Source organism: Rousettus aegyptiacus, unplaced genomic scaffold (assembly GCF_014176215.1).
Source record: "Rousettus aegyptiacus isolate mRouAeg1 unplaced genomic scaffold, mRouAeg1.p scaffold_m13_p_7, whole genome shotgun sequence".
NCBI lineage: Eukaryota > Metazoa > Chordata > Mammalia > Chiroptera > Pteropodidae > Rousettus > Rousettus aegyptiacus.
In genome coordinates, this window is record NW_023416310.1 from 42721085 (window position 1) to 42745489 (window position 24405).

The following is a 24405-nucleotide window of genomic DNA, read 5'->3' on the forward strand; positions in this document are numbered from 1 at the left end:
AATGGTTGTGAAATAAATATCAATTCTTATACAAGGAATTTTTTGAGGGAAGTTCTACCGAACAACCAGTTTTACTTTAAGGTCATGTTCTTCAAAGTCACTGAAGAAGGACAAAAACAACAAAATGAATAGGAAAGAGATTAGTGGCTTTCGAATTAGATTTGGTACATTAGTAAACTTATGTGTGTACACAGTTATATAGTCTAGCATATAATCTGAAATTGTGGTAATAAGGCTAATATTGCCGCCCTTAATCCATTGACCTAAAATGTACTTTTTAGTAGGCTATTGATTTACTAAACTTTGGCATGTGCAGGAAAACCATTTTAAAATCAGAATTGGAGCAAAAAATGTATTAAAAATATTTCAGAATAAATCTTATTCCATTATAAAGTTTTCTGGTTGAATATTTAGATAACAGCTCCTGTACTCTGTAGGATATAAAAATCTGCTATATATTAATAATTGAAAAACAAGTTTTGTCACCAGTGCAAGGTTGTTACACTTGTACACACAACTTTGAGCATAACCACACCTTTGCCCCACAGCTTCTGAACCCCCCAATATAAAATCAGGAAAACCTGTCTCTTCATTAATGAGCTACTAACTACTAAACCTACCTCTATGCTAACATTGTAGGTTATTTTCTCCATTTGCTATGAATTTAAAATTTTTTCTTAAATAACCATAGAGTTATTGTTCAAATAATCATTTTTTTTTTTCAGGATTGGACAGAACCTCTTTATGTTTAAATAGCACCAAACTCATTTTCAAATGAGCATGAACACATGATGATAGAACATTTTGTATAAGAAAATCAATATCACTTCAGATTACCAAGGAGAGATGGTTATCTTTGGTTTCAAAGATTTAATTTGAAGGAAACATACCTTTGCATTGGCCCATGGAATAATCACATAAAGGTGTTTATATACTTAGTTGTTGATTCTGAAGACCAGAAATCATTGCCAGTATTTTGTATGTCCTTAGTAGTACTTATTACAAAAGCCAGTGGGAGAAAAATCTGAAATATAAAGTGCTTCAAAAAGACACACATTCATTCATTTCATTTAAAACAGTCTATACTAGCCTGTAGATGGCCTTTGGGTCATGTTGTTGCTTTCTGTTTTTATGAAAGTTTACCAAGCATTTTTTAAGGATCAAATACAGGATGAACTGAAATCAAAAACACAATATTCATTCATTTAACTCTGGTACAGTAGAGCAAATTCAAGGTGACTCAAGGGACACAATGTCTTGTAAAACATATGTACTTAATATAAGGGTCATAAAACTTATTAAATTAAAAGCCAGGTCAAAAATAAGAAGAAAATTTATGCCACTGTCTAAAAAAGCAATAATTTTCCTTTGGCCTTTCCCTTTCGAAGTAATACGGATTCTGGTAAGGAGAAACAAAAGAGCCAACTTACAAAATCTTCTAGGGCCAAATGCAAATCTCTTTTAACTGCACCATGCATTTTATTGGGCAAGCAACATGGCTGAAAATACAGACCAAGAAAATAGAATGTTATATTTGAAGAGCGTACTTGTGTCTAGGTTTCAAGGTAGCATTATTCCTGAACCTGATCAACAAACCCCACTAGTGTTAGCTGGCATCCAAGAAGAATAGCTTCAGGGATATGAGGACAATGGAAATAACATTTCTGAAATAGTCGATCTGGCTGTGGAGTAGCAGGTTAGTGAAAAGAGGGTGTGGAGAATCATCAACCCATTGCTGTTACTTGAGGATGCAGCAGAGCGTCCCTGAGCAAAACCTCCTATCTTTGTTCAAGCGAAGTTTGAGTTGTATACAATCTATGGAAACCAGAGAACTTAAAGTCAAGATGGATTTCCTATTTGTGCCTCCGTCTGCTGCCCTTAGACCACACTGGAATAGAAAATGACACATTACCTTGACAAACAACTTCAAGGGTTTGGATCTGAGAGGAGCCTCAATTTTCTAAGCACTCATATCTCTTTTTAATCCACATAGCTTAAGCATATTGAGTTTGCTCAAATGTTCATCCTCAGTGTGCTAGCCATTTTCCTATTTGGTGTTCCTAGGTAGAGCACCTTACGAACTTCAAAACGAAATAAATGTTTCCTTCTACTGTATTCATACAGAAATTTATTTGGAATTTTTATCTTCATACAAAAGTCTTAAGGCTGTTTGTTGGGAAGGAGCCTTGCTTGGTCACATATCTCTGTTTGCTCTTAGATGTATTTCCACCCTTTTCTCGCCCTTTTATATTCTAGAAGGCCCAGCTCTGCAAATTACATTGCCACCTGGCTTCCCCAGAGTTTCTGCAAAGGGAGATGCTGAGTAGGGAGGAAGGGAGAGGCTGGGAGATCCCAACCCCCTAAACCCAAACCTGCTTTGCAGGTAGTTATAGTCATGACTGTGTCTCCTATGTGGTCCCAGAACCTGCCCCCTTCCTAGTGTCCCTTTAACCTAGGAATGGCAGTGGCTTCCTGCTATTGTCAAACTCATGGAGGTCTCCATTTGGGCTTTCAGTTCTTTGTAACTAGTTCCCTAGTTTAAATTCTTCCATTGAACTACCTGGTGGTGATTCTATTTTCCTGACTAAATTCTGACTAATTTAACAAGCAACTGAGTTTTCACCTATAGGTTATGGGTCTAAAAGTAAGAAATTCTGTTTGAAGTCTTTGGGGATCTTTATGTGTCTGTTGGCTAGTTAAGCTGGCACTTCCTTTGGTAGAAGTGGGACCAACAAGTTGGAAGGCAAAACAAGGGACTAAGGACCTTTCAAGGACCTTATACAATGGATATTTTAAGGGTACGAGAGAAGGGCCATTGAAGAGGTATGTGGACATGCTGTTAACCTTGGCTAACTCCCTTGAGCTGGCTAACACTAAGAATGGAGGCTTTTTCTGGCCCTTGGAAAAACTCTCCTAAAATTCATTTTTCTTTTGTATTTGAATTCTTTTTTTTTTTTTTAATTCTGCAAGTAACTCTCCTGCTAGTATAAAAATAGCCCCATCGGAACCAAGATTTCCAGCACAGACAGAGGTCCCGCTAACTTCTTTCAATCAATAGAGGAATCTACAAAACCATAAAGCAAGTTCTCTCTCTCTTTCATTTCTCTTTCTCTACTCGGTCATATTTCCCAACAAAACAAAAAGTTTGTTTCCATGATAAAACTTCATAAGCTGCTGTCTAGAATGAGTTTGGCTGAAAGAGTTCTAAATTCCAGGGAAAAAAAAAATACCCAAACCCCAAACCAAACACTTTGCCTTTCAAAATACCATCTTGAAGGTTGACATTTGCAAGGACCTTGGGAATATAGCATGTGAGGACTTTCATCCCTTATTTCCGGTGACAGCTGGGCCTGGTCCAAACAGCTCTGCCACTAACATTGGCATTGGGTGGCATGAGTGGAACTGGAGGGGAACATTATTTTTGCTTTGGGCATCCATTTATTGTTCAAGAAGCTTGCACTGATCTGAGCCATATTTTCATCAGGCTTTTGGTAAGGCTTGGAAAGCTTGAAAATTGGATGCTCATTTTATTTTATTTTTTTGAAGTCTTTCTTCTGAACCCACTAATTTTATGAAATTTAAGCACATTGTTTATTGTATAATTATAGATGAAATATTAGAGAAGTGGACTAATTATACACAATGCACTCAAGCCCAATTAAACTAGCATCTGTGGTGAATGTAAGGGTATTCTCTTTCACTAATAAGAAATACTTTCTGAACAACAGAGAATAAAATCATTAAATTGGATATGCTATAGAGATTATAAATATCCTATTAGCATATAAAATGAGGATTAACCTTATTTAATCACTGCATGCCAGATCATCAAAAGTCATATTTAACCCCTGTAATGTTGCTGTATCCATTCCGCAAAATAATAACAAAAACCCACTATTCATAAACATCACTGACTAGATGCTATTCTCATGTACAAAATTAAACTCTTGGAGAAACTCAAGTATTCTTTTGATTACTTAACAAAATAGCAAAGAACACTTTTACCTATTCATTGTGATATTACAGTTGATTCAGATTTATGTCATCCTACGTCATGTCATTATGTTGGAAAGGTGCGGTTCCCTTGCTGGGCAAACTAGCCTACTTCAAAATAAATAAAATATAAAATTCATTCCAGCTAGCACCACTGTGACCTTTTGAAAATGTAAATTAAGTGATTGCACACATGGTGGGGGCTGTTCCCAGTGAAAATGTATGTGCTTGAGACCTAGGGCCACCATTGTGTCAGGTAGTAATTGACAGTATGAATTCAGGGATATTTGTGTTTTAATCTGGGTCAAGATACTCATAACTCTTGTTTTTGTGATACTTAGATTTGGGCAGAGCAACCTCTGTAGCTCAGTAAGAACAAGAGTTATCCAAATTCGAGTTATAGCTGATTAAAAATATTGATTATGTGCAGTAACAAGAACTCAATGACATCAAAGCTGAAGGCAGCAGGTTTACATATCACTTTCATGGATTGTGGCCTTTCACAGCTGAAGTCAAGAGTCAGTGAACAGGAATGGGAGCCTCTCGAGCAACACTTTGTTAAGACAGAGTGAAAGAGCTGAAGTCAATCGCACTTCCTCTTTTTTCCCCCTCGTTTGCAAAGGTGGAGCGGGGTGCCGAGCTAATCCGACGTGGGTGGGCAAGAAGAAGGGCGGCAACAAGAGCGTAATCAATACGAGATACTCACGGAGTATAGATAAATACATCCCTCCCACCTCAGGCCGTCCTCCTTCCTTCCTCCATACATACACTACCTCCCTTCCTCCCTCCCTCCCTTCCTTCCTTCCTTCTTTCCTTCCTTCCATCTTTCTAAAACCTTCTTATTCATATTCCTTCCAATATTTGGAGGCTATTTTCCTTTCATTCTTGTGAAAACCTTAAGGAGCTTGGAAAATAAACATATTTATAAATATTGAGAATGATAGTGGTGATTACAACTTCAAGTTGCTAAATAGGAGCATTGATTCTTAAAAAAGCCCTTCCTCTTAGTTCGCCTAGTTATTCTAACCCGAGAAAACAAGTTCAGTCCAAACTTCTGTGAAAACTCAGGTGGAATTTGAAAGACACTGAGAATAAACTGGAGTAATGGGGTCTAGGAGGCAGGGCAGGGCACACCGTCCGGGTCAGGGGCGAGGACTGAATCCAGGAATACAGAAAGGTCTGCGTGGGACACATCGAACACATAAATAATGCAAGTGATTTCACAACACAAAGAAAGCAAGGTGTAGGTGCAAGAGAAACTATACAGAACTCCTTCTGCGTCCTTGGACCAAAGCTTGCTAAACCAAGGAGCTTTCTTTTTGGTTCAATGCCATTTACTCAGTTCGGGGTCCCCGCCCCAGACTCCTGCCCCCCCGGGGTCCTTGGCTTTTAAAGCCACTTGCACAATAAAAAAATAAAAATTTAGAAAATCTTCTGTGTCTCCTTTATGCTATGAAGAAGGCAATATGAAATAAATACAGTATTAATAATAATAGCTATCTTTGCTCTTTTGAACAAGCCAACAATTAAGTTACAGCTTTTATTTTGGTTTTCCTTAAACCCAATTGAATGGTATCCCGCCTTTCAGGAAACAATTTTACAATTTATTTGAAGTGCTAGGTGAGTTAAAGAAAATCCTATGCCTTCAAATTTTAGATGAGGTTATGGATTTGCCATAACAATAGTACTTTAAATAGACCTTTTCTTCTTTTTTTTTTTCTCCCCAGGTCTAGCTTGCATAGCAATTTAGCCTAGCCTCAGAATCATTACGTTAGGGGTAAATGATTTGGTTGTGACACAGGATCATTTTGACTTCATAAAAGAGGTAGACAGTATCTAGAAGGGGGAGGGGGGAGCTCTTTATTGAGATCATCAAAAGGGACATAAAGGCAAAAACTGACTTTCACCGAAACAGGACTGGGGACCAGGCCTCCGGTGTCCTGATTGTAATTCATTGCTTGTTTCTAGGCCCCATGATAGAATTCTTCCATAACAGACAGAGGACTTTGTGAAATTGTAAATGAGTATGACTTCAAGCACTCTGTGGAAATATATTCTCCCCCTATAGCCCATACATTATTTCTGCTTAGTTATGGTGGTTCACATTTCTCGTAACTATCAGAGAGAACTTAATTCAACTCACACCACATCACTTTAAAATTGTGCAGCTCTCTTAATCAACCTTTGTATCAGCCACAAATGTGCACTATGACCTAATTTGAAAATGTCTCAAAGTGCTGACTCAAACTGTTAGTGAATAAAGGCTAGTCATTACCATTATGACACTAATGCAATGCAAAATAAAATTGAGTTGCATCAGCTGAACATTAGTTTGCAAAAATATTAGTGATTGAAGCCATTTTCAGTTCATATTTTATTTATACTTATATATGTATATATGCATACATATGCATACATTTATTTATTTTTTGTTTCTTTAAAACAGCCTTGCAACGAATTTTTAAGTGCGGAGGAAGGAAGTCACATTTTTAACAATGACAAAAACACCAGATTAAAAGTAGATCATATGTGCACTGTGATGTCCTCTCTGTGAGATGAAGACATATTCTTATAAATTCTTATGCGAGTATTTATTTGTGTATAAGTAATAACATATGAAAATTATCATCTTCTCTTGTACTTCGGTGCCAGATTCCAAGATTTCCAACAACTCTGGTTCTATTTACGTCTTACTACTTTGTATCACACAAATTCTCTGACTTTTGTCTTTTAGAATAACAAGGATTTGAAATTTGTTTCTTTTATGGACCCTCTTTCCCATTCTTATCTTGGCCAAAAAAAAATTTTTTGAGATAGAAATACTCTTTAATAAACATTGATCATTATTTACTTTTGAACTAAAAAAAAGAAGGATATAGGACTAGAAATTATTTACTTTCACCCCTAGTGATATTACTTTATGGAATGCAACATAAGTTATCTTTTTCTTATGCAGTTTAGAAGGTTTCAAAGAAAAATGCATGTGCTTATTTAGTACATATAGGTCCTAGAGCTATTTATGATTGGTTTCAACCTATACAGTGATAATTAATAATTGAAAATAAATTAGCATGAATGTTTCCTAAATTAGAGAAATTTCCCTGATAGTCACTCAGAAAGCAATTCTGCCCTGTGTCCCATTTTCGTTCTCCTGAATTCCAAAAATGCTGAACATAAAATTTATGTATTAGTGATCGAAAACTTCTGATCTTATTTCTTTAATGGTGAGAAGATTCCAAGCACAAAAATAAATTGGGGATACATTGCTCTTTAAAATTTTTCAAGTTAGGAAGTTTTGGGTATTATGAAATTATTTAACCTACTTCAGGTTGAGAGAATATATATAATACATATATATGTATATGTATATATGTATGTACATATATAATCTTCATAATATGTCACTATAAGTGATTGGTAGAAAATATAGCTAAATTAAAATGTTGGCAAGTTACTTTATTCACTTTTTAGAAAATCAAATAAAACCTTAAAGCAAGATGTTTAGCTATTTGCTACTATGTGATAACTTTAGTATCTTAGTTCATTTTACATTATGTAATATGTGGCTTGTACTGTTTTTATGACCTATGTTTTATTTCCACATTAAGATAATCCAGATTTTAAAAAAGTAAATTTGAAAAATTTCAAAGTAGATTTGCCAAAAACAGCATTCAGGAGCACGGGTGCTTTTGAGCACACACATGTAGCACATTTTCAAATTACCTAAAAAAAAGAGGATCACTTTCTTTTTCTTTTTTTTTTTTCCAACTAAAGTACAACTGCTCTTATTTTTAAGTTACAGAGGGAAAAGATATGTATGTGTGATTGCTGCAAATGAATTGCTAGCCTCTTAACTGTTCATCATTCTTAAATGATAGAACTGTAGCAGCACCCTTCTGAGAAAAATCTTTCCTGTGGATTTTACTTTGTCCATGCCAGGACAAATTGCGTGCTAAGTTGGAATAATTCTGAGATGTAAGACACTTCCATGACTGTCCTTGGAATACTGAGGAGCTGACATTCCTCTTTGGAAGATGAGGGAGAATGTCCCCTGCCCTCTTAATTGATGATTTACTGTGTTCTCCCTTAGGGCCACAACCGATGATCTGTAAGCTTGTTGAATTTTGAAGCAAATACTAAATATAATCAATATATAAAAATAAAAAAAGAGAGAAAAAAATGCAATGAAAATTTATGACCTTAACATTCCTTCAGGGTCAAGCAATTTATCAAATTCTCTCACTTTCTGGTTTCAATTACACAGCCATTGTGGAAGGAACTTATTTTAGCAGGTTCATTTGCCTCAGTGGGGAATACAGGACTTTGGCCTAATGCTTCACCTTTAGTGCAGGCCATTTGAGCCTTAGAACAAATACCAATCATCACTCTTTGGGAAAAAAGAATCTGCATCCGCATGGCCTATTGGAATGGAGTTTCTGTCAAGGTAAACGGTTGTCGGCAATGACTGTGGTAGAGTGGCGATAAATCCCATTTTATTGCTGAAAAATTCCAGCTTCTCTCCATGCCTGACAGCTCCCCACATTCTCATACCCATTTGGGCAATTTCTGCGCTATGTCCATCTGGTTCTCATTACCTCTCAACCTGCCTGCGTCTGATCCAGAAAAAGTGCAGGTCAGAAACGCGGGGGGAAAGAACCGAGGTGATGGACAAAACAGAAAACAGGGGGTGGCTCTTGGGGGTCGGGGTAGAGGTGAGGGAACAACGGGAAAGTGGGAATCCCAGAGTAGGCTCGGACCAGTTGCTGGAAGGGGCCCTTTTGATATATTACAAAATGACAATGACAAAGCCAGAGCCCGGAAGCCAGAGGAAGCTGTACCTTTTAACTCAGGCCATTAAAAGACACCTGCTTTAAGGTAGAGGAGAAAGAGAGAATGTGGGAAGAATGGGTGGATGTGGGCAGGTTAAGGGAAGCAGAGAAGGGACAGACAGTTCAGTCCATCCTCTAGTAAGGACGCTGTATCACAGAGTACAGGGCCTGGTCTAGAACAGCGTCGAGTTAAGCGTCAAGCATCATGTAACTTGGAGCCTCATGTACTCAGCTGGCGTGCTTCTATATATGGGGATAAACTCTGCTGGAGATACACTTTTGGTTAGAGAATATAATTTTTTGAAGTAGAAAACTCTAGGGCTTCCAACTGTAGTCTCCATTCATTTTTCTAAGGAGATTACTATTTAAAGATGAACTTGTCCTCATCAGCGCATTAGGACAGCGCAGTGCACGGATTCATTAATGGAGTGACGGGATTAGCGCCGAGTCACCAGAATGTTCATAATTCTACACATGATCATTTTCAGAATTACTGGGCATTTATGCTTTCAGAAAGTTAGCCTATTCTCTGAGGCTTAAATCCTTTTGATCATAATTACTTCTGACCTAAAATTACCCCTAGTCACCATAAGATGCCTCTCAGGGAAGAAAAAGAAATAAATATAGTAAATACCTGATAATAGATATAAACAATAAGATGACTTAAATATTAACCTAAATCAGACTAGGATGAAATGGTTTAACTATGTATGTATAAATATAAAATTTACTCATTATTATTGTTATTGTCGTAGGGTCATTATATTTGATACTAAAAATAAAATTATAGAAATTACATTAAGTACATTATAAAAATCTGAGAGCTTTTAAAAAATTAGAAGATGAATGGTTAGACAGTACTTACTTCACCACCTGTTCTGAGGGCAAATTTTGTATGCAAATATGCTACATCCAGGTAGCTCGTGTATTCTTATATATGTTTAAGAGATGTGGCATTGCTATAATTTGCCGGTAGACTCTCTTACACCAGATATATTTGGACAGACAATATGTCTGAGAGCCTTCTGGATCTCAGGGGTGCAGAGTGCATTCCAGGTCCTCACACTTAACTTTTTGACAGTCCCCTAAAAGCTCCCATGGATATGTTTTTTATCGATTGAATTCTAATCTAAAAATTATGTTAAATTTTGGTTGCTGAGCTAGACTTTGTAAACAAGAAATACTGGCTTACGATATTTGAGATTTTATTTCTAAATTGTTGAGCCATGTATGCTAAAAAAAAGTCAATAAAATGTACCTGAAATTGTAAGTGAACTTCATATGGGACAGTTATATGGAGAAAGAAATCGTTTACAAATATTTTAAATTAAAATAACAATATGATTTAGACTGAAATAAATTACATATGATCAAAAAATGGAAGTTTAATATTTGGCAAATTTAAAATGAATACCTTTGGTCAACAAATACAATTCTAAAACAGAACTTTCATGTGTACATATTAAAAGACATAAACTTTTGGCTAGTATCACATTCATTAAGATAGCCATAATATATGGCATCTCTAATTTGGAAAGTAATTTCAGAGTCTTAGCCAAAAAGAATCCAGCTTGAACTTTACTTTTCTGGGCTGTACATATATGAGGGGTATGTGATTATTGAAACTATAAAGGGATATTTGTTTCTTTTAATAGCATAGCAAAAAATTAATGGCTTGGGGGAGGGTGAAGTGACAACTTAACTTGATGCTTGATAGCTGTTTACATATAAATGTGTGCCCAGATTTCAGTGTCCTGGAAAAGAAAGGGAAAATAAAGAAACCAAAGCATTCATATGGCTTTTAGGGAACTTCAGACACGGGGAAGAAAGTGCTTTGAAGGTTATTGAAATATTTACAAAACAAATCATTTACATTTAACTTTAGTTATGTAAAACCCGGAGCGCCTACAAAAAGACAGAACCAACTTTAGCTATAAGAAATATTTCGGCATCAAAATGGTTAATAGTATTATAGCTTCAAAAGAGCCTATTGGCTCACCCTCAAGGATGCCCTGCAGTTGTTGTTAAAGTCATCAGATGAAGCTAGCCTTCTCAGCTAGCCTTTAGATTTGTCTGCTAACAGTAAAAATAGTATAATAAATCGGTAACATATGTTGCCAGGCAAGGAAAAGTGATGTAAATAAAGAGACTAGGAGACCCACACCAAGTACAATGTGAAAAGAATTTAACTTTCAACCTACTCGTTGGCTAATTACCATTTGAAAAGTAATTTGAAAGTGTTACTGTTATTTGCTTATATTCTTCCTCATTTTTCTTTTTTTCTCTTCAGATTGCATTCTTACACAAATACTCTTCGTGATTGCCTGTTTTGCGGCTTTGGGGTAAGTCCCAGTTTTCCACAACCTTAAGAAAAAAAAAATGCATAACATAAAAGATGCCAAAAAGACTTATGTTTCCTGATGTGCGGGTATTGTGAAATATATATGGGTTTGTTGGGGGTGGGGTGGGTAATGAAATAAAGAGAAGAGGTTTGTTTCTGCAAGGATCAAGAGTGTGCGAACGTGTGCATTGCAAACGAGGCTCCCATCAGGAAAGCCACCTCTGGAATGGAAATGACAAAGCTTGGAACACACACAATCAATTATTTTCACTAGCATTTAAAATACAGAAAACAAAATCTGCTTTGGGAATTGATCGAATATTTTATTTAGCTTTTTTATTGAGACATCCTTTGAAAAATGGCATAATATAAATAGTTTTACAAAGCAACAATATAATCAATCTCTAAACCAGAATATAAATCAAAGATTTCATTAACTGCTGGTAGCCAATTTAAATTGTAGTCTTGTCCATAATGTCTATCTATCTATGTATGTCCAAGTTATATTAAAAACCTTTAAATGGCTTTGTAATATCAGCTACATCTAGCTATTATAATAATTAATGGTACTGTTTTATAAATCAATACATGCATTCTTGATAAATTCATATCCAGTTAATGGTGTAATTTAAATAAAAAATTAATGTAATAAAAGACATACAGAAACGGGCAGGAAATCTTTAAAGGTTAAGAGACAAATTTGTCTAAATTCATTTTTAACCTGTTTTGAAAAAGTTTAGTTTTTAAAATCAGCTGAGATTTACCTTGTTTCTATAAAATGAATCTTGCCATGTCCACTGGTATCTAGTATTGAATTTGTAAGGTATTTTCTTTTTTAACTGCTAAGTTTTAATTACATTTTTATGATACTGGGGGATATTTTACTACCATTACATTCTTGAAATTACTGAATATTCCTTAGAAAAATAGAACAAAACAAACTAAAAACCTCAAACAAGTAATTTATTTTTTATACAAGAATAAAATATAAATGCTTAATTCTTTTTTATAGATACATAAATGAATTCTTCTGAAAATCTCCAAAGCTATATACAAATTTTATTTAAGGGGAAAAAGAACTGATTAGTTAAATGAATTTGCATGTGTAAGAGCCTGGCGTTTTTACTGCTTTCACTGAATGAACACTCCAGGAATTTTAGAAAGAAAAGAAAAATGCACTGAAGAGTCCAGAATGTATTTTAACGCTGCACCCGGGTGGAGAAACATTCTACAAAGAGAAGAGTGTATTATTGTTCTAATTTTAAAAATACACACCGAAGGCACATTAAGGAATAACGAGACTGAGAAACACAACTTAGTGTTGTATGTTATCAAATACAATCTTCAACCTTTCCAAATAAAATTTCGTTGGGTTTATAGAGGAAGCATTTTACACAGAATATCTTTCAGAATTATGCAGACCAGTCTGCCCTGCCATTCTCTGTGACATGGTGCAGAAATGTTACTTTAATCCACTGAGCTTTTTATGACATTTTTCTTAACATTGCTGAGCCTTATTTAAAGCGGCAAAAGAGACGTGTGCAGTTTCCTTTGACACTGATGGGTGTTTCAAAATGTTACATGAGCGAGAGAGAGAGAAAAAGAAAAGATTTGCTGCCAGTCACTTCACCAATAGAGCTACATGAGCAATTACTATTTGTTAAAAGTTTACATTTCAAATGAAGCTAAATTTTAAAGATGGCTCATCCTTGTAGAAGAGCTGCTGCTTGGAAGAGCGGGGAGAGAATGAACATTCATGATTACACGTTAAAGTGCACTTAAGTACTGGAACCATTTAAAATGTATTGTATTTTTAGACGAAACCTACAGCCAAACCACTCCTAAGAGGCTTAATTTAGGTTTTATAGAAGGAACATAAAAAAGACCAGGTTACGGCAACATGCTGAAATATGGGGTACATTTTAAATATCTTCATTTAAAAAACGTATGTTTATTTTCCCTCCTGGGATCACTAACGTGTGTCTCGACAGGGAAAGCAAGGACATGCTACATTCTTAAAAATTATCTGTTAAAGGGATCACATTCCAAGACAGGTTTGAGCATTTTTATTACTCAGATAACCTCTTAATTATGTCACTGCCTTCCACTTGTTAATCAGAGACATTCAACATGGTTAACCAGAGAGTGATCTTAAGAAGACTCCATTATCATTAAGAATTAGAAACTCATTTTATTGCCATCACCATACCATTGCACGTATGATTTGAGCACGGCTAAAAACTTATTTACCTCTTTTAAATACAAAACACCTAAGGAAAGGTCTAGACACTTCTAACAATGTTAATTACTTCAAACTGTGCAGCTCACGAAAAGCTTTGATGGATAGATAATTTTACTTTTCCTGCCTCCCCAACCTCTCACACAATTCCTTTTTGAACCAATTTTAGCTTTCTTCTGTAGCCACCAGCATCTGAGATACTCAGGGACTCTTTCAGAGAGCAAGGTGTAAGTGGAGTAAATAAAATCATGTTTCACTGTTGCTTTATCAACCCTCCTAGGTAGTTTTCCTGCCAGCCAACCTGCCCTGTTAAGACCCATAAAATTATGCAATAGTGACTTCTTTGGAGGTTCTCTAATCAGATAATGGCCTGCGTTTAGGAGGGAAGGGCCCAAGGCAAGGTTTCTGGCACTTAACACTGGGGTTGGTCATTACTTGTCTGGTAGGGACCAATAAACAGCTGATTACTATCCTATCAGGAGCCAATATTTTACATTTATCCTGGTTATTATTTTCCTTTTTAACTTCTTATAACAGAAAGTATTTGTCAAGAAGATCTATGAGGAATAACCTCATAGGCCCCTTAAAAATAAGAATCTTCCTAGCATGAAACGATGCCTTTTGTGGAATGGTGAAAATGATTTTAGTTTTTACAAGAGCAAAGGTTTGGTTACTTTAAAGGCCATTTCTTTCAGACGTGGACACTCCCGGACACTATCCCACACTGTCTCATCCCCTTCCCTCCTCTATGACAGGTTCATAAGCTGCAATTAAGGAATTTTAAAATGCAAATATTTATATTTTAGCTCTGGCACTAACAGAGTCATTTTGCTTCCTCTGTTTGCCTGTGATAATTGATGCTTTCATACCTGGAACTATGTTCCATTTATCTCTTTACACATGAAGATACTATATAAGCAAAAGATAATTTATGGAAAGGAACTGGCCATTTGAAATAATAATCCCAAATTCGACTATATCTATATCTATCTATATGTATATCTAGGTATAGATATAGGTATAGGTATAGATATAGATATGACCTTTTAAAGCTGAAAGAGTCAGAGATGCAGATTTCTAAGCCTTTAAAAAAAACTTGATTGCAACCAGGAAATCTGTGCATTTTTGAAGGCACATTGAATTGGAATGCCTGTGTGAATCAAAAAGGAAAAAGAGGGATACAAAGAAGGCAGGAAGGAAAAACGTATGAATTTTACATGTGCTTTAAACTAACGTATTCAACTGCATCTTTAGACTTCTTGTTACAGTTTTATTGATTTTCTCTTTATATTTGAATATAATTTTAATAGCTAATACCAAATTACAAAACGGCGAGTCTTCTAAAGTGTCTCTTCTTCCCTGGGATCCTCATCTTAGAATGATCAGAGGTATATCGCAAGAACTGGACCTGATTTCACAACCTCATACAAAGCCAGGCAATTCTTGAGCCAAACAAACAAAGGGGTGTAAGCGATTTCATTTATTTTGATAATCCTCCTCCTGCACAGGAGCATTTTGCTGTCTTTGTCAAAGTGAATGACAACAATTTGGCCAACTCTCTCTGAGCTGCACTCAACAGTGACAGGCAAATTATCAGAGGCCCTGCACTTCTTATTATCAGAGGAGAAGCCATCAGGGGGACGCAGGGAGGATACCTCTCCCTTGTCACTATTTGTCAGTGGGACAAGGGCCACTGCTATGGGTAGCTGACAGGTAATTTCAACAATAACAATTACTCCTATTACTGGTGTCATAAACAATTCGCCCAAGGCATGACAATAGCAAAGCTTTATAATTCAATGCCATATAAATAAATGCCAGCAGGTAACAAGTAATTTAGCTCCAATCAAGCTTTCACCCCGGCATTAATATTGTTATTGCAAGAAAATGGAAAATTGAAAAAATTCAGTATGTTAATGAATTAAGAGAGGTTCAAGGGCTAGACAAGAGGGGTTGAAAAAGGGAAACCAAAATTATTATGGTATCATATTTGGTGCCATTTTGGAGGCCAAATGACAGTATAATTACTTTAAGCAAAGAAGGGGAACCAGCAGTGTTGTTGCCTTACACATCAGACCTAGGAAAAAAGTGACATGGTCTTTCAAAATCTGCTTCTTTCCAATTTCTGAAGAATATAAGTAGAAATATGAGAATGCGTATGTAATGTAGCATTTTATTGGCTTTTTTTTTTTCCCACCTGAAATATTTCATGTGAAACAGAGGCACAAGTATTCAAAGGAACATTTCCAGCTGTTTAAGAAATCTCATCGGCACCTGCTTCCTTTACATTAAGTCTCATAATAAAACTATTTCAATATGTCTATTTTTTTATCTGTGGTGAAGGTAAAGCTGAAAATCCCTCTTTGCTTGCCAGCTGTCCACCTTTTGGAAGTAGACTAGAGGAGACCATCCAATCTTCCTCCCCAAAACTTCCTGATCAAATGAATTTGCGATTTCAGTTTTTGTCCAGCAAGACAATATGCCATCACAGTGACAGCAGTAAAAGAATTTGAAAATCTCTAATTAGGAGAACTGCAGAGCAATTAACGCATGTCAAATTTCACTTCATCAAGTGCCACTCTAATTTTCCCTCTAAAAATTAATGGATTTTTTTTTTCTTTTGGTATGTGTGTGTGTCCCCTTAAGGCAATGTTGATTCAAATCTGCTCAAGATGCAGTGTTGCACAGCTAAGCATCTTCTTGATTACAATCCGCCACACTTCTAACTGTGCTCATTCTCACTGCCACGGATACTTTGTCAACAGTCAAATTATACCACGCTGATAACAATGCATAATGGTGTTCCTCCTCTGAGGCCCCTGGCAGGAGATGGGGTTCATAAAATGTGGTATTTTCTTCTCAACTGTTTCTAAAGGAAGTTTGTATGACCAGGTCACTAGTCAGGTGTTAATTTTTTAAGATTAAGTTATTAATTTCAAGAAAAGGAATAAAATGATGGAATATGAAAATACTTCATTGAAAAAAAATCAGAAGAAGAATGAGGAATTGAGAATATCTGTGGCCAAAGTTTTGCTTAAACACTTTGTTCAGAGACATTTTCAAGAGCACAATTCTTGGTTAAATACCAGGTTTTTTTTTTTCTTCTTTACTTATGGCCTATAAACATTGGAAGCCTCTTTTGAACAGACAGTATTTAGATTGTGAGAGAAGTTTGTTTAACTGCCATATTTGCCAGAATCCTCAAAACATCACAGGACACAAAAGATAAATGACCTTTTTTTTTTTTTTTTTTTTTTTTTTAAGGTCAGGATTGTATAATCCAGATAAATGTTGATTTATTTTAACTATTTTTTATCCTAGTTGCTCATTGCAGATCGGTGTGTTTGGGGCATCAGCACATGTGGGGAATGTTTCTCACTGAAAAATGAAAGAAAGAAACACAGTGATTAGATGATTTTGCGTTCAGTCTTTTTAGAGGTTATTCAGATTTGATATTTCTAAAACCTGATAAGATCCAGAACAAAAATGGGGAAATTGAACAAAATGTTAAGTATATGTCTTTGCAGACCCTTCGGAGGAAAGAGAATTCACATGGATTGACATTCCAATTTTCTCATAATGGAACTATATTTTTAGTTATACACTTTCTTTAATTCTATTTCTTCAGTAAAAAATACCCTGAAATTCGTGGAACGTACACTTCATTTTTTAAATTCACAGGTTGAGTCCAGCTTTTCATTTACTAACAACTAACTCAAAAATCTAAAACTTGATATTTTGATATTCGTATTTCCAAATATTCAAAATCTCTACTTTCTCTGATGGCCCCACCTTAGTTCTTTAGTGGTCTATTTCAGACAAAAGAAAATGACATTCCCCTTTCAACTAGCAAATGTTAGAGTCTCTCAAAACCGATTGGGTGCTCACTGGAAGTTTTGCAATTAGATTCACACAAACCGAATTATTTTCATTCTTCCCGAACATCATTCTTCGGACTCTATAAATATAACAATACTGGGGTTAGAGTTTTGTGTGCCTTGTTTGCAAATAAAGGTATCTTGATAAAAACCAAGCCCTGCATACTTTGCACAAACAAAACCCTGGAACGATCTCATATTAAAACATTACAAAAGGATTGTAAAGGGAAATTTAAAGGGAGAAAACGTGATTATATAATGCAATCCAGCAGTAATCAATTTTACCTTCAATATCTTGCTTTTGTTTTCAAAATGCTAAATAAACAATACATAATGCATCCCTCATCAGCCAAAGCATGGAGGCTCTGTGCTCAAATAACAGGAAACATATTCAATTTTCCTAACAGAAGACAGTTCATTAAGCTGTGCCACATCAAATAAAACTTTAATTTCTCCAGCATCAGAGTCGCAATGAAAGCAATTGAAGAAGATGAGCCATATGGTACTTCTATCAGCAAACACATATTGCTCATTCCCCCAAAGTTTTCTAATTCTGCTCCCCAGACCTGTGTAATATAGATAATGTGCTCCGAGAGCAGCAACCATGAGCTATCCAGTGTACACTTCTAATACTGTATTTAATGGGAAATAATGAATCATAAAAGCCTAGAGAAGACGGCTTTTGCTAACCTAAATCTCAGCTGTAATTTCATTGTTCTGTGCCTAAGATGCTGTTTGCCCTTTCCAAACAACAGCAGTTGAACATAATTATGCTGCTTCAACCTGGGCTTGAAAAAGCATCCTTAATATAACCAAGTTTCTATTAACTCCTGAAATTCTGAATTTAATGACACACCGGTGCAGACATTGGGGTGACCGAACATGTGTCATTTTAAGACCCAAATAAGCATTTTCTCCTTCTCTTTGGCCAGACTGCTCAATGCATTCACGTTCTCTCCTCCACCCTCTCCTGCTCCCCTACCCCCGCCCATGCAACAGGAGTGGCATGATTAAAAATGAGGAGATTTTCTTGTTATTAGCAAATTTGACATTTGCCTGATGAAATGCACATAAAATGTGAAAGCTACACAGTACTCAGAAGAAATGTCTCCACTCCAATCCAGGCTAGCAAGATGAAATAATTTAGGTAAAGGAAATGCAAAGACCCTCGTACATCTCTACTGCAGAATGCTAGGATTGTATTATAAATGAAAGAACCAAATATCGCTGAGCTTTTAGAGCGATAGTATTTTGACACATGTGCAGCGTACGGCGTTTCTTCTCTCACCTTAACTGCTTTGATTATTAACCTGAACGTGATACATACGCTCCAGTGCGGCAGATTCTGTGTCACGGGTCCAGCCTCCGTCTGGCGAGACCTTGGGACTGGGACTTAATTCTTATTTAGGAATTATTTAAAAAAATTTTTAAATGTCCCTCCTCCCCCTGAACAGTTGATTTTAGCTTTTCTATTTTAAAATCAATATTTTACCAACACAATGCTAATTTAAAACGCCATCGAATAACAATGAAGATACATATTGAAAACATATTTTAACGGTTTTGTTTGTTTTAGCATCATATGAACTGAGGACGATTAAATTAAAAAGAGACTTTTAAAAGTTAGAGATTGCCTTTTTAAAGCTTATTAAAATCAGCATGTTACATGCCTATTTCTGAATTAGCTCTCTACACACTTGATTGCCATCATTAAAACTAGTTGTTTGGTTGCTGCTCTGTGATGGTTCAGACCCTTCCTCAAAGCTGATTCGTACTAGTATTAACTTGAAATCTCTTTCCCTTGAAACTAAAAAAAAAAAAAAAAAAATCTCTCTAGCCCCTAGAAGAAACAGTCACCAAACATGAAATAGCAGAGTGAGATAGTAACATTAAACCACAAAAAGACCAACAGGTAAAATAATAACTACAGTATCATCTAAAACATACTCAGGGAAAAAAAAAATCACAACAACAACACAGAAGCAGTCCATTGATTATATTTCATGAATGCCTTAAAACAAATGTTTAAACAGTTTTCTGAAACAGTGCAGAAAACCTGGGCATGCTTCATTGGGCTGCAATGACAATGGTCTATTGCAATGTAAAACACGCTGGAGGATAAAAAGGTGCTTTTTGTTACCATTTTATCAAAGCTGTTCATCTTCGAGCTGCAGGCAGCATTTTGCTGGAATTGCAGATATTTCTCTGTCCAGGCTCCTTTGTTTGTGCATCTCATTTGCATATATTTATCTCCAGCTGAGGGTGCTTTCTGCTCATTAAGGCCTCCCTTCACATTATTTCATAAGCCAGCTGCTAAGAGGGATTTCACCTGTGGTGACTGAGAAAAGAGGGGTGAAAAACTAAATTCTTCATAAAAAAGGAAATCTTCTGAGTCTCTGCCCCTATAAATGGGCACCATTTGTGTTAAACAGCCTCTTGTCATGATAGATGCCTCCAGAGGTCAGGGGTTAAAGTTGATTTGAAGGTCAGCAGTAAAACAACAGACAAACCAGACGCCAAACTGGTTCCTTAGCTGTCGGTGGGAGCTGTGGTACAAACAGGTCTTGAACCTTTTTCAACCTCTAATAAAACAGGGGATGAATCTGAAGTGGATCAACCAGGCCCCTGAGGCAGCAGCACAGAAAAACACAAATAATATCAATATCAGGCAGCCACAGGAAACAATGGGGCATTTCTCCGTGCTACATGCATGCTGCTATTGTTTCAAGGGCTAGAGAATTAATTCCACTTATTTATTTAAGGCGTGTCAACTCACTGCCTAAACCTGTTTCAGTGTCAAGATGAATAAAACTTTTATGGCTCATAAAATAGAGCCATTCATCTCAATGTTCTTTGTGGTACGTGCATTTTTTTTTTTTTTCTGGCTAACTGAGCTAGGCCTCTGCTCCTAAATGGTCACATCTGAACCCACTGTTGCTACGATCCACACCATATTAGAGAAAAAAATTATTTCACCGGCAAACGGATCTCAACAGCAATGACATAGGAAAGAATTTTAGCTGCAATGTAATAGTCCAGAAATTCCTCCGAAAGACTCCTCATGCAGTTGCATTTGTTTTAAGCATGCATAATTTACGAAGCAGAAGTTTCATTATTTTAGAGAAAAGTTCAAATATGATTGCAATAAAAAATTAGTTTCCTAGAATATTATCTATTTTGTTGTACTTTAGAAATAAATGCAGCCTTGCTAGGGTAGCCCTCTTGCATTGATCATTTTTTTGCCCAAGTTGTCACTGTTACATAGACAGCTTGCTCGATCTACTAATCAAAAGCCTTTTTTAGCTCTACTGTTCCGAATTTTGTGTTTAATTTTAAACATAAATTGCCAAACATGAATGGAAAAGCAATGCAGTTAAGAGCATTTTGTATTATAAAGTTTTTCAAAGTTAAGTTGCAGAATTAATTTTACTTTTCGTTTCTGACTAATGATTTTAATAATAATATAATACTAATAAACAAGCTAACACTTCTGAAGTGTTATACACAGCGCTAAACACATGTATTTTCTCATGCAATTATTAGTGATACTTCAACCCAAGTCACATAAACCTATGTAGAATGGGATGTAATAATAACACTATTACCTAGAACATATCTTAGTTAAAACGAAAAGTTCCAATCAAATAAGTATCACCACTGTAGCAGATACTTTAACAGGTAACGTCATGGGGATATGATTGCTTTATATTAAAATGAGCTAAATGAAACAATTCGATATTTCTCAAATTCTCCAATCACAGCTTACATCATATACATAACAGCCTCTTGCTCTATTGCAATGTAAGTTGATTTGCTGAAGATTTATTTACTAAGATGTCCCAGTTGTTTTGCTCTTTAGGTTTCCAAGGAATAGTGTGCCGTTGACTTATAATGCTAGATTATTTCTAATTTAGTCAGTTCGTAGGTCAGTTTTTCTCCACAAACTCAAGTTTTTCCAGCAAGTAGATTATATGAGAATGGCCCAAACAGAAGTTGTGCTTTCGCATTTTGCCCGTGCACACAGATGCAGCCCGGGGGACAGGGCTTCAGTTTATGGGTGCCGACCACTGCTCAAGACTTAATTGCTCTTTACTTTCCATTTGAACTGGTACGTGTACCAATCTCTTTGCCTAGGGGTGGCTCATTTACCAAGCAGTCTATTTGAAAATGGAATTGCTTTCAAGTGGGCCACCAGGCCCTGAGAAAAATATTTCAGCTCAAAATTGACCGGGATTTAGTAATCTGTGGCAATGTGTTCTCATTTAAGTATGGGGCAGGAGATTTTTTCTTCTATGACCAACTACAGCTTAAAAAATGCAAGTTGTCTTGCTTCACACAAGGAGCTCAACTGGTGGTTGGAGATGTTTTCCAAATTATTAAATGTTGTTTATATCCTCATCTTTATAAACCTCTGCCTTCCCAAAGCCTTTTATAGCTCCCTCTGTATCTGACTGATCAATTTTCTTTTAGATCTTCCATGTTAAATTTAACCTCACTCCCACTCCCAAACCTAGAACCTCCAAGTAACTAAAGCAAAAATACAGTTTACTCCCTGCCAAGTCTGCACCCAAGTCTCTCATTCTTCTTTTACTCTAATCTAATCGCTAATTCTTAAACTTGGCCAAATAGTTAAAAATGTTAAGTGCTAGCAAAGCCTTTTACCTCCCCCTCATATCTGTCTCTGTTTATGGAATGGGCCCAGTTTCCTCCTCTCCTCCTTCAGCCTGGGGTCTTCAGGTCAGAACACTGTAAATACACACAGCCCTGGCCCAACCCATAAATCTGAGCAAAGGGCAGCCTTATATATTCAGATAAGTGCAGTCGGGGTGGGGGCACAGAAGGATGGAGAATCAGCGAATCTGACGTTTCACAGCCGTGTTTAGAGAAGAGAAATGAAAGAGAAATGAAAGAGACCAAGAGCCTTTAGTAAGGAAGGATAAGGTTTTAGTCTTTTAACTTTCCTCCTAATTTCTAATGGATGAAGTTGGCACTACTTCCTCTTTTTTAATTTATTTTTTATTATTTTATTTTTTCCACATTGCTTACACTCACATCCTTACCGGACATATTGTCTTGCAGCAATCAAATTAAAGAATAAATTTTATTTATTTGCAATGTTTTTTTTTTTTTACTCTTAAGTGCATTTGTTTGTGTTTTGAACTTTGTATATGTGGGGTGTGTGTGTGTGTGTGTGTGCGCGCGCGCACGTGCGTGTGCCCTGCGGATTGGAGTCATTTTACCAGAAATTCCTCAGTACTGTAATTTTTCAAACCCAAGGTCTTTGACTAAATAACCATGTTGTTAGTCACCACACTGAATTTCAAAGAAAAACATGTCTGAAGGAGGTAGAAATGGCAAAGTGATAAATAGTTTTTATATCCTTCAGTCTTTGTGGCTTCTACATTATTCCTAAGTCCAAGTCTTTTCTGTAGGATTTTTCAGATCTCAAAATTGTCTATGACTCCTGAAAGGTCATCCCTCTAGAGAGATGTGCCCTTTGTGAGCAGAGCTTTTGTAACAATGGAAGACCGTGGCTGAGCAAGGTGACCATGGCTGAGTACATACTTGCTGTCATCCCTCTTCCCTGATTCTTCTTTAGACACAGCAAGTCACACCACAAATTTGTCTTAGTCATTTAAGATACTAGGAAAATGTGGCACTTGATATACTTTCAATTGATATTTTATATTTTACTATATATTCATATGTATAATTTTATCTGATTTCTCTAGGTTTTTCTTTTGGATAATAGAAAACCTTTTTTCTTTTTTATTTAAAGGCTAACTCATGTTTCTCAAATAGCTTCTTATCTTCAGTTGAAAATTAGTGAAAATTCCATACAGGTGAGAGAATTTTATGGGAAAAATTGCCAAGAGTGTATTTGAGCTGGCAGCCCACAGCATTTTATACATTCTAGCCTCACCTTGGACAAATCCTTTAAATGATAATACTAATTATTATTATTTATTGAGCACTTTCTTTTGGAAATGTACTAGGTGCTTTGGATATATATTAATTTTAATCCTTATAATAATATGGCAAATTAATTAAGTATTATGGTCTCCGTTCATAAGTGAAACACTCCAGTTTAAAAGTGAAGAAACTTATCTCAGAACATACATCTAAGTTCAGAATTTGAACATGGGTCTGGTTCTAGAGCTTTCTCTTCTGAGCTGCCTCTCATGGCCTCAAGTTCTGCATCTTCAGAATGAGGGTCTTGGGTGGAACGGTGTCTATTTAGTGGCGACAGCCCGTGTCTGGGTTGTCTGGGTTGATTATCTCTTCTGAAGCCTCGTCCCAGCGTTGTCATAGCTCCTTGGCGTCTTGGCTTGCTTCTCACAGACCTCCTGAACTTCCTGTCTGAGACTAAACTCCTTGACTCCTCACCCGATCTGCTTCTCCTCTGTGATCCATTCAGTGTTTCCTGGGAGCACTCTCCGCTCCACTCTGCAGTTCAGGCTACAGGTTTTCTAGCTGCCTCCACTCTCTCCTATCTCACCTACTGCCAGGCGGCCTGGCAGAGCAGTTACATGAGGGGATTAGAATCCCCCTCTCTGGCCTTGAACCCTGGCTCCCATGTTTATGAGCCATAAGACATTGGACAAGTTACTTTACTCCTCTGTGCCTTGATTTTCTCATCTGTAAAATGGGATCTGAAACACCACTTATATTATCAGGTAGCCTAGTTGAGATTTTTTTGGTATTGCTTGACTGAACTGTTAAAATAGCCTTCAGGCTCGTTTCTCTGTAACCAGGCTCTCCTTTCCATTACCCAGCCTCCTAGCTTCACCAGATTTATCATTATAAAATAATAAACATGATACTGCTTAAAAATCTTTAAGACTTCCTATTGCCCTCAAATTTAACTACTGAGGAAAAGGCCACATAATCTGCCAACTGGCCTTTCAGGGTCATTTTCCATCATGTCCCCCTAAGCAATTTGTGCTCTGGCAGTGAAAAATTATACATGTGATATTCTTTTATGCCTTCAGACTTTTTTATGCTATGCTGTGCCCTCTCCCAGAAATGCCTTTCCTTTCTAGTACCATCTAGTAAAGTGCATTTGTCTTGCATGGGTCAATTCAAATATCACCTATTTTTTAGGGCAGCATAAATTGAGTTGGC

General features: G+C 36.3%; 1 long non-coding RNA gene across 1 annotated transcript in view; it reads left to right on the forward strand.

Annotated features, from left to right (window-relative positions):
* Positions 1–8365: 8365 nt before the first annotated feature.
* The window catches only part of LOC107506938, an 83536-nt gene continuing 67496 nt past the window's right edge, over positions 8366–24405 (forward strand). Inside the window, exons 1-2 of the long non-coding RNA XR_001596029.2 lie at positions 8366–8437; positions 11113–11164. This is a non-coding gene — a long non-coding RNA (uncharacterized LOC107506938). The remainder of the gene's footprint in view (positions 8438–11112; positions 11165–24405) is intronic.